The following is a 12,194-nucleotide window of genomic DNA, read 5'->3' on the forward strand; positions in this document are numbered from 1 at the left end:
TGACCTTTTGAACAACACGTAGTCCAAAAATAGAGCCACAGTGACATAGGCACAGTCCAATGGGCCAGACAGCTGCGTCTGCTGTGGAAACCGTGGTTGTACACATTTTAAACACATGCGGGTGCATGCAGTCCATTAAACATGCTCACAGAAATATAAGCTGTCCCTTAATTGTTGCTATTAAAATAAAATGTTGATTTTGATACATACATGTTTTCACCTGATTGCCAAGAGTTAAATGAGAGGATTGAGACCACTCTCATATGTATGGTAAAAATTAAACTTCAACCCCGATTGGTTAACTTAGCTTAGCCTAAAGACTGGAACAAGGGAAACAGCTAGCACGGCTCTGGCTAAGTAACACAATCTGCAAACCAGAACCTCTTATATTTGTGATACAAATTAATATTTATTTCCAAGAACATAACTAGCGATTTTTGTTCCACTTACCCCAACATGCTAAGCTAAGCTAAGCTAAGCTGACTATCTTTTGGATGCAGCTTCCAAGTATCAATATTCTCATCTAAGCAAACAAAAAATGAGTACTCTTCTCCCTCAGTCTGCCATGCTTACAGCACAGCACTTTTACTGTAATTCCTACAGTAAATCAGCAACGAAGGAGTTCATAAAAGAACAGAAACTACACACGCTCTTTGGTAATATTACAATTACGTATGCCTCAAGCTAAGATTATATATTAAACAAGTCATTCATCACTTGTCCAAAAGTGCTCAACTGAAAATCACAATATCTTCCATCACTTTGTACTCATTTCTTGGTTTTTGTCTTCATTAAATATATTATAATTAATAGTTTGATAGTTATAAATAACTTCACATGTCTCAACTTTCTCAACTTTTTATTTGAATGTACTAATTGAAGCCCTCTGTCACACATTGTAGTTCTTGACAAAATGTGATATGAAATAGATACATGGTTAAACTATCTAGTCCACCTTTTCAAGTTGGCATCCAATCTGAACTGTGTATCTTCTCATTCAACACAAAACAGATGGTGTTAAAAATAACTGTCTATCTTTATTCCCACTCTGTCTGTCATTATCTCCTCCTACCCCCTCATCCTTCTTCTCCTCCTCCCTCGTGTTTTAGTCTTGGGGGCTATAAATATGTCACGGCCTTCTTGTGTATCTGTTCCCCTCCCTCTTGCTCAGTCAACAAAACACAACTACGCATCTGTTGCTCTTTTTGTGTGTGTGTGTGTGTGTGTGTGTGTGTGTGTGTGTGTGTGTGTGTGTGTGTGTGTGTGTGTGTGTGTGTGTGTGTGTGTGTGTGTGCGCGCGTGTGTGTCCGTGGGTGGAGTCAAATGGTAAAACTAAAGCTGCTGGGTGATTACCATTGTTGTCAGGGTTCATCTCAAATTATTGTCTTTAGTTTGACTAATGTGCCTCATGCCTGCCATACTCTACTCACTCATCTAATGACCATCATCTGTGTGTGGTGTGTGTGTGTGTGTGTGTGTGTGTGTGTGTGTGTGTGTGTGTGTGTGTGTGTGTGTGTGTGTGTGTGTGTGTGTGTGTGTGTGTGTGCGTGCGTGCGTGCGTGTGTTACATGCACACAACAGAGGCTGCCTTTTATGCTTCATCTTGTAATCTGTTGTGGTGAACAACCATTACTGTTGTCTGCTCCTTCTTGGTCTAAATGGATCAAAGTTGCAGCATCCTTGTTCATCTCATGTACATTGCCTTGTGTTTTTTATGCTGCTGCAACGCAAACATTTCCTTTATTTTCCTACATATAAACTATTGTACACTTTGACATGAGGAGGAGAGGACTTGTCAGAGGAGATATTGTAAAAACATTTGTTGAAACTCATCACAAGAAGTGACAGTCCAATTTCTTATATCTGTTCAGAAACACAAGGCTACCAGGGCATCTGGAGTCAGGTGTCTTTAATATGTCCTTTAGAAACAATGGAATTTGTTCCCACTTAAAACACCTTAAAACTGAAATTGCCTTTTTTACAAGAAACTCATCTGACCACCAAGGACCACCATAGGTTAAAGGCATCATGGGTTGGCCAAACCTTTCATTCCAATTTTAGTAGTAGAGCAAGAGGCGCAGCTATTGTGATGCATAAAAAAATACAGTTCAGCCCGACTAAGGTTATAGCGGATCCTCAAGGTTGCTTTGTGATAGTCTCTGGTTCCCTCAATAATGTCAATGTTGTTGTCGCCAATCTATATGCGCCCAACTGGGATGATGAAGCATTCATGGGAAAGGTGATATCATTATTACCCAACCTAAACTCCCACCATTTGATTTTGGGCGGTGATCTCAACTGTACAATGGACCCACGTTGAGACAAATCTAGTCCAAAACGGGACTCCCCCTCTCATCTCATTATTTATGACCCATGTGTGGACCCATGGCGTTTTCTCTACCCCAAAGCAAAACAGTTTTCTTTCTACTCCTTGGTTCACAAAACATTCTCGAGAATCGACTATTTTTTATTATCGATAACTATTTTCTTCCCGCTGTCAAAAGCATAGAATACTCACCCATAGTGATATCAGACCACGCCCCATTGATACTTGACCTCTCATTCACACTGTTACAAAAGACACGTCCCCCCTGGAGACTGAACTGTACACTGTTAAACGATGATCGATTCTGTGAAACAATCTCTAAAGCTATTGATGATTTCCTTATAACCAATATGTCTGATGGGATATCACCATCTCTTTTGTGGGAGACGTTAAAAGCTGTGATCCGAGGAGAGACCATCTCTTACTCTGCAAGGCAAAACAAATTGAAAAAGCAAAAGCAGTTAGAACTTTTGGGCAGTATAGCAAAACTAGATAGCAAACTCTCAACATTTCCATCCCCTGAACTAGATAAAGAAAGGCAAAATCTTCAGATGGAATACAATTTACTTTCAACGCGACTTTCAAGAGACTGAGAAATTGCTTTTAAGATCGCGTGGATTTCAGTATGAACATGGGGAGAAGGCGGGTCGTCTCCTAGCACACCAAATTAAGAGCCAGTCGGCTTCCCAACAAATTAAACAAATACACTCATCTATTTCGCTACTTCCAGGTCCGTAACTGGGTTAAACTAAATAACCCTTCCTTCCCCAATATCCCTCCGGATTCAATAATTGACTCAATTCTGGACACTCTAACAACCGAAAAAGGTTTAATTTCAAGAATTTACAATTCCGTCTCCCGTCTCACAGAAACATCTCTTGGTAAAATCAAACAAGATTGGGAAGAGGAACTAGTCCAAGCAATAGATGATGAGGTCTGGGATGGCGCATTAGCGAGAGTGAACAATAGTACGTCCTGTGCCAGGCTCAATCTTATACAACTAAAAGTTGTCCACCGTATCTATTACACCAACTCTAAACCCTCCAAAATATACCCAAATGTCACGGATACCTGTAACAGATGTCACACGTCACCAGCAAACATGACTCATTATGTTTTGGTCTTGTCCTCACCTATACAAGGATACTGGACAAGCATTTTCAAACACCTCGCTGAGGCCTTGGACGTGGTATTGACACCATGTGCAGAAACTGCCATTTTTGGAGTACTACCTGCACTGTAAAAATTTACCAGCATTTCACTACATTTAACAGTATTATTTTACAGTGACATATTGTAATCAAGGCCCCCTGTAATATCCCAACAAATACATGTAAAAAGGACTGTATCCTTGGATTTCACAGCATTTAACTATTATTTCACAATAAAATACTGCAATCAAAATCCTCTGTAATATCACAACAACATTGTAAACATTGCAAGGATTTCACAGCATTTAAGAGTATTAGAATAGAATAGGGAGGGATGAAACCCTCTTTAATGGTCACACATGCAGAGCACACAGCACACACAGTGAAATTTGGCCTCTGCTTTTAACCCATCCTAGTACAAGGAGTCTAGTACTAGGAGCAGTGGGCAGCTATTGTACAGCGCCCGGGGAGCAATGGGAGTGGGGGGGGAAGGGGGGTGTCCGGTGCCTTGCTCAAGGGCACCACGGCAGGGCAGGAGGTGAACTGGGACCTCTCCAAGTAGAAGTCCACACTCCATATTTAGGTCTGGTCGGGGACTTGAACCAGCGACCCTACGGCTCCCAGTCCAAGCCCCTACTGACTGAGCCACTGCCGGTAATAAGTATCATATTACAGAGAAATATTGTAATAAAAAGCCCCTGTAATATCACAACAAAATATCTATAAAACTACAGTAAAATTGGATTTGACATTATTTAACTATTATTTCACAGTAAAGCACTGTACTCAAAATCATCTGTAATAGCACAACCCATTACTGTAAAATTTGAATTGTGCAGCATTGCACATGTGCAGAATAGACTATTCTAACCGGCGTGTGTCCTGCAGCATAGCCTACTTCTCAAACCGTCTGGAAGATTTGAACTGAGACATTCTATACACTGTAAAAAAAGATCCTAATTTTACAGGAAATAATTATTTTTTTATAGTAATTATGTTTTTTTAAATAACTTGCAAAATCCCATAAAATTATAGATATGAACTATAAATTAACAACCCAAAACATTATTTTAAGTATTTTGACAACAACAAATAACATTTATTTCATTTTTTTTTAAAGTAAATGTACTATATCATATTTACAGTATTTTTGCACTTTCAGAAAATACATGCAGATGTATGTAAAATAAAAATTATTATCTGCAATTAAATATGTAACTCCTCGTAATATAAAAGTGTATTACTATTATAAGACTTTAAGATATTTCTTTGTCATTTTAAGGTACCTACACATGAAACTGTAAAAAAACATTGTCAAACATTTTTACGTAAATCATTTTCTCAATATTCGATTGAATCCACCACAAACACAAAATATCCAATGTTGAAACAAAAGTAAATAAATATGTTTTCATGAAATTCCTAACTTACTATATTGTAAACATCTACAGTTGACAATATCATTAAAAAAAAAAAAAAATCATAGAAAGTGGAGAAATCTCTGCAGGAAGGACCAAGGTTTAAAACACACACTGTTATTTACTCAACAATAAGTCACAGTTATCCTTGTTTTATTTATGTGTTATGTTGCTGTGTTTTTTTTCCCATTGGTCAATATACAGTAATAAGGGTTAGTTATAGTCTTACATGCAGTATAATGTATGGTTTTCGGATTCTGGCCGACAGCCAGAGCTACGGCACTTGAAATAGAATTCAGCCAAACACGGCAGACAAGTCAGGCATGTTTGGAATGAGTCCACAACACTCCTGATTGGTTAATATAAACGTCATCGAAGAAACCTGCCAATGAGAACTGTCTGCGCCTGTCGTTCACATTTGAAACATCCACGTCAGTTTGAGCGGGTCTCCTGTATTTCTAATATCGGGATCGTTTTACATCTACACGTTAAATATGAGCATCGGCACGTCGTCAACAAAGAACAGAAGACTTGAGATCTGGTGAGTCCTGCGACTGTAATGGAGTTAAACATGTATTTAGAATATCCTTAGTTTGTGAATGTTTTATTTTTTATTTAAGGTTACGTTTCTTCTTCTGGTTAGCTGAGTTTCTTCCCGTTATGAGTAATAGGTTGTTAAATGTTAAGAAGCCCTGAGATGCTGTTTCTTGCAAGATGTTGCGCCCGGGAAACCGGGCTTAACAGGTGGCAGCTAACGTTAGTTTACAGCTTATTGCAGTGCTGCTGCACCACCCTCATCTCCAACACGGGAGAATTACACATAAACATGCAGCAGGGTGTCACAGTGTTGTCGCCAAGTTTATTGTAAAGTTTCACAGCTTTCTTACAGTGGTATCCAGTTAGTTAATGTTCAGTTATAGTTATAGTTATGTTCTAGTTACAACTAGCATAGCATAAACGGCTAACCGCTAACGTTTAGCTAACTTGCTAGTTAGCTCTGCTCTATATATTACAAGCTAACATGACTAGCTAATGTCACACTGTGAACTAAAATAGTTTTTGTATTACTACATCATACATGCTTGGTCCAAATCACTGCTAAAATTATAGTATGTATTTTTTTTTGCATTTTTATCACACTTGGCCTAAACTATTTTAGTTCATCATTTAAGAACGGGAGAATGAAAATAATGATTTGTGGTAATCAAAAACAAGGCATTTAATTAATACTTTCAATATTAATGACTAAAGGTATAGATTTGAAAATGTATAGTAAAGAAACACTCAGCCATGCATGAAATAACATAGCAAAATAATACGGATCATTTTTGACCCATGTTGTGAAGTGTAGTGATACAAACATGATTTGTATTCAAAAAGTAAGAAAGGAAAGATTAAAATTTGGTGTTGATCCAAAACAAGTTAATTGAGGAATACCTGGAATCCTGAATGATTAAAGTAATTTATTGCAAAGATATTTACAATTAAAACTAATTCGGGTCACTTTTGACGCATGTTGGTTGTATGTTGTGTAACAAAGGGTTAACATGACAGCTGTAATGTTCACTCTTTTGACAGAGCACCAGTGGACAGTAAAGACTATGGAAGAGAAGATGTGATGGCTGTGTGGAAAGCTGCTGACGCCAGCCTGTGTCCCTCATCAGTTTCTCCAGGCAGCACCCAGCTATTCTTCCATCTTGCAGATGAAAAGACTTTGATATGTGAGTAATAACTTGTATCTAACATAATATTCAATGTGGTTTAGTAAAGTATTTAAAAATACCCCACATTGTACATGTACAGGACAATCAGACCTTTTTCAACAAAGATCATCAGACAATTGTTTTGTCTTTTGAGGTACAGCCGCAGCAGAGAGTCTGAGTTTGAAGAAAACCCTACAATTTTATTCAGTGTTGTTTAATCAATCAATATTTACTGGTCTTGAATTTCCTCACTGGATTACAAAATGCTCGAATCTTATTGTACAGGGACATTATGCAGATTTCATCAACTGAAGATGAAAATATAGATTCAGCGATATGTACCATTTTAAGGAAATAGACTGTTAGCGGTATTGACCGAAGCTCCGCAGCTGTAGCTAAGCGCTGCTAATGAAAACTCAAGTGCTCAATTTGTTGGTTTTTCTTTTTTATTAAGAATTGACCAAGCATATCTTCCTCTTCGAAATCCCAGTTGTACTTCGCTAACACGCAGTGCCTGCGAGAGTGCGTTTGATTGTTCCCACCCTTACCTCATTTATGGACTAGGTCATGTTAGACAAGCAATCCAGTGGTTAGTTTTAGGGTAAGCTCCATTGTTTGTTTTTTTATTTATTCACTTTAAGAGAAAGGGATTTCAGAAACAAGTCTCACAAGTTTGCCTCGAGGTAACATTAACAAAAGCTAACTGTTGTTAGACTATGTTCCCCCCTTATGAAATGAATGAGAAAAATATGAACAACTCTTCATAGAGCCACACCCACACAGCTTTAAAGTTGTAGGAAGCTGAAGCATTGCATTCGTGCCAGCGCCTAGTTGTAGTTTCTAAGGTATTAGAAAGTTGTTTTTTCTGGAAGGGGTTTAGCATTTGATCAATTCCCTTGGGATGCTATCAAGAACTGTTTTACAATCAATAGTGTGTTTAAGTTTCCAACCCTGCTTCAAAGGTCCATCATAAAAGATGGGGGATCTATTGGCAGCTGCTGATAATAACATTCATCATTATGGTTTACTAATTGTTGTCTTTTTGTCCTCTAGGTTGCACTGCCACATCTACAGTAGCGCAGAATGGACAGAGGAAACATGATTGGGCCTCAAGTTTTTTGCAGCCAATATACATTCTCCTACAAACTTGGGATAGGAGGGTGAGTGAACAAGTTATCCATTGGTTGGAACCTACCATTGTTAGACGTACTAAATCCTGCACACTGCTCCTTCAAATGGACAATGTGAACATATGTCGCCATTTTGTAATTTCTGTTATTTTCAGTTGAGAATGTTTCAAAGTAATCTTAAAAAATTAAACTTACTTTTTGTTTATACTGTTTATAAGTAGATGTTTAAATATTAAATGCTGTATTCATTAATGGTTGTATAATTCTACAAATATTTTTATATTTTAAGTTTTAACATTTTTATAGTAATTGTTCCCTACAGAACATTTTGTGCTGTCTTTTTATTGAACGTCTTTGATTGGAAAATGTTAGAAAAAAGCTGTAAAATAACAGTATTCTACCTGTAGAACTTTAGGTTCTGCATTTACTTTTGTGTTTGATCATAAAAATCTAATAAAAAAAATGTAAAAAACAGTTTTTCTCATCAGAACTTTATTTAAGGTATTTGAATGTAACATTTTAAGACAATGGATTTTGAAAAGAGAGGAAACATCTGTAACACTACAGTGTTTTCCTGTAAAATCTTTAAGGACAATTCCTGTTTATTAATTGCTTTAGCACTTTATTTCAGTGAAAGTATTTTACTTTAATTTAAGGGTTTTTGTTTGGCAGTTTTCTTTTTTACAGTGCAGCCTATTTGATTTGACCCAACTGGACTCACGGGTGAGATGCTTTTTGTGCATTTTTGCTTGCTGTATGTGGATGACGTGATTAGTCACGTCATCCAATAGTATTTGACAGGAAACCATTGTATGAGCTTCCTCCAGGAAGTACCGGAGCTGGGGACTACAGTTATGCACGTCTATCATTGTAAATTGACAGTAAATTGCTGGCTACTCATCTGCATTACTTTCACAGTACACGTTGTAAATTCACAGTAAATTACTGGCAACTCTTTTGCATTACTTTCACAGTACACATTGTAAATTCACAGTAAATTACTGGCAACTCCTGCATTGCTTTCACAATAGAAATGTAAAAGTACAGGCCCTTGTTGTAATGCATGTACAACAAAATGATGTAATTCCCCAGTAACATACTGTAATATCACAGTAATTCCTTAGTCATTGAAGCTGTGAAGTTACAGTATACAGTTTTACCTTTACAACAATGCATTGTAATATCATGGGTGTGAAATTACAATACATTGCTGTGAAGACATTCACAGCAATGTATTGTAATATCATGGGTGTGAAATTACAATACATTACTGTGAAGACATTCACAGTAAATTGCTGTGAATCTTACTGTGAAAGTCATGCAAAATTTGGCCAGGTATTTATTGTGAATTCACGGTGTATATTTTTACAGTGTGGCCACCGAATGATGAGGAGGAAAACTAAAGACAGTATAGCCTTTGCATCTATTTTAGCACGTAGAAGAATACTCCTAGAATGGAAATCTTCGATACCACCTAAAGCATCTCTATGGCTCAAAGATCTAATGATGTACCTGAACTTGGAGAAGATTAAATATAACTGAGGGGCTCTTCAAAACTATTTAAATCTGTCTGGGGCTCTATGATAGCCTACATAGCTGAACTTAAGACACTAAATGAAGAAGAAAGGGGGGAACTATGAATGTATGTGTTTTTTTGAGTTTTTACATTACATTACATGCTACTTGTTAGACGCTTTTATCTAAAGCGACTTACATACTCAATACTGTGGACAATCCCCACAGGAGCAATTTGGGCTGAAGTGTCTTGCCCAGGGACACAACGACATGCTGACTGCAGTGGGGTTTGAACCTGTGCTCCCCTGATCCGAGCACCAACGCACTAGTCCACTGCGGCACAGCCTCCCTGTTTCTGTCTTTATATACATGTATGTATGTACGTGTATGTATGTGTATGTGTATATGTGTGTAGGTATGCACATGTATATATATGTGTATGTGTATATGTGGGTATACATATGTGAGTATATGGGTAGTATTATTGTTATTATTCTTTATTTCCTTATCTATTCATTTTCTTTTAATATTATCTTTTACATTACTTTATCTTTACCTATATATGTATCTATTTATTTATTTACTTTACTAGCTAGGACCGGGAGGGGAGGGGAGGGGGGGGAAGGGAAAAATATTGACTGTATAAATGTAAACTCATTGTGCCTGACTCAATAAAAAAATAAAATAAACAATGGAATTAAGCCTTAACCTTTCCAACTTTACCAAACTTCAGGGTTTTTTTCCCATTTAAAAAAACCTCCATTCAAACAACAAAACGGTTATCTCGATTGGGACAGATGGCCATCACTTGATCATTTCTGAACAACAGCCCGTAATTAGGCTGTAGCTAAGGGGAAGAGCTGTTGTCTTTGAGTCAGAAGGTGGTGGGTTCAATCCCAGCCTTGCAGTCATCATGTTGATTTATCCCAGTGTGTAGTTTGCTGCTTGTTAAATGTGTGCTTTATCTCACTGCTTTAGTTGAGAAGAGCTTCAAAATCAAAAATCTCAAACCTGTTAGAAATCCCATCCCTTACTATCCTGTTACTGAGTTTTAGGTAGGAGCAAAACCTTTGATAGCAACACCATTTTTGACTCTAATAAACATTTATATCTGGCTCTTGAGGGGCTCTGAAGTGAAGTGTACTTATTGCGCCAAATACATCAATAAAAGTAAATCAAAGTGTTTTTATTCAGCCCAATATCACAAATTGTACTTTTGTCTCAGGGGGCTTTAAGGTTGAACATGAATACGACAGAGATTCCCGATGCTATAAGCTTTTAAAATATGTATTGAAGAGAGAAGAGTCTCCTACTATGTTTCTCCTCGCACAGTGTACACCTTGACACAAAGCTTCCAAATAAAAGGGGGACTGGTCAGAGGAAGTGAAACTAAATATTATAGCAACTCAAAGATATTGTTAAAGAAACATGCACAACTTTCAGAGCAATTGAAAGTACAATTGTTATAAATGTTGTCGTATCCACAGAATACAAGGCTACCAAGCAGAACAACACTGTGTGAAACACGCACAAACACAGACATTCATAAATATATTAATGTTAGTAAAAATAAATGTAGAAATACATGTTCTGTTTTTCAACTTATATATTTTTATTTATACATTTATTCTAGTGTTTATTTATTCCTGTATTTATTTCCACATGTATTTATGAATTTATTCTAGTATTTATTTCCTAATTTATTTATTCTTATATTTATTTATTCCTGTATTTATTTCCGTATTTATTTATTCCTGTATTTATTCATACATTTATTAATTTATACTTATGTCATGTTCCGTCCTAATAGTAGCTAGCCTAAATTTGAGGGATTAGTTGATTTAAAGGTAGGGTAGGTAATTCACTTCAGAAACACTTTTTGTTATATTCCATGGAATGCTCTTAACATCCCGATAGCAATGAATAAATTAAATGCTTTGACAATAAATATATACAAATATTTCATCTGTGGAAGCCGTGGCGCTGTAAAAATCAAGTCCAATTATCTGCCTCGGCCCGCGGCAGATAATTGGATGGCCTACCTGCCTGTCAGCCTTGCATCTCGTGCACAAACGTATCTCCTGTGCCCTTATAGAGAGGCGAAGTCCCGCCCATCTACTTCCGACCCATGGGACCTTATTTCGGAAAAATGATGTATTGAAGTCAATGGGGAGAGAAAACCTATCTTTTGATCCCGTTTGAATTGTGCCATGAATTACACATATGATGTTTGTCAATCTTAAAAAATAATTTCCATGTCAAAAAAGTCACAGTTTGTCGTAAAACTGTTGAAATATAAGACTATGAAAAATACGCAACTAGAAAGACTACAAATCCCAGAATCCCGGTCCAGCATGCTGGCTCTTACAGAACCGACTAACTGTGTATGTACAGCTCTCAACATGCCCAGACTTGTAGTGATTTTCACCTCTTTTAATACTTTTCGCCTCATTCTGAAAGAAAGAGGTTAAATGTGCCAACGTGACGGCCGTCTTGGTGTGTGGTGCGAGACGGGAGATGTAGTTCATTGAGCGGTTTCACACAAAAAAAGTGTTACTTCACAGTTTTACGACACATTTTAATTTTTTTGACCTGTAAAATTATCTTTTAAATTGACAAACATCATATGTGTAATTCGTGGCACAATTCAAACGGGATCGAAAGATAATCTTTCTCTCTCCATTGACTTCAATGCATAACTTTTCCGAAATAAGGTCCCATGGAGCTCAACCGGAAGGGGAGGGACTTCGCCTCTCTATTCTGGCTTACTCGAGCTGGTTTCTCCATTCTTACCTACCCTATCTTTAGATACAAATATAAATTCTGCCATTTTCTGCTTGAGTGAACGGTTTTTATGTTATTTCACGGAACTTAAAAACTGACCCTGACGTGATTTGAACACGCAACCTTCTGATCTGGAGTCAGACGCGCTACCGTTGCGCCACAGAGTC

The 12,194-nt window shown here is 37.2% G+C and overlaps 1 non-coding gene across 1 annotated transcript; it reads right to left on the bottom strand.

Moving 5' to 3' along the window:
* Nucleotides 1-12,122: 12,122 nt before the first annotated feature.
* Nucleotides 12,123-12,194, bottom strand: trnaw-cca. The gene has a single exon. It is a non-coding gene; the product is annotated as a tRNA-Trp (tRNA).

The sequence above is a fragment of the Trematomus bernacchii genome, unplaced genomic scaffold (genome assembly GCF_902827165.1).
Source record: "Trematomus bernacchii unplaced genomic scaffold, fTreBer1.1, whole genome shotgun sequence".
Taxonomy (NCBI): Eukaryota; Metazoa; Chordata; class Actinopteri; order Perciformes; family Nototheniidae; genus Trematomus; species Trematomus bernacchii.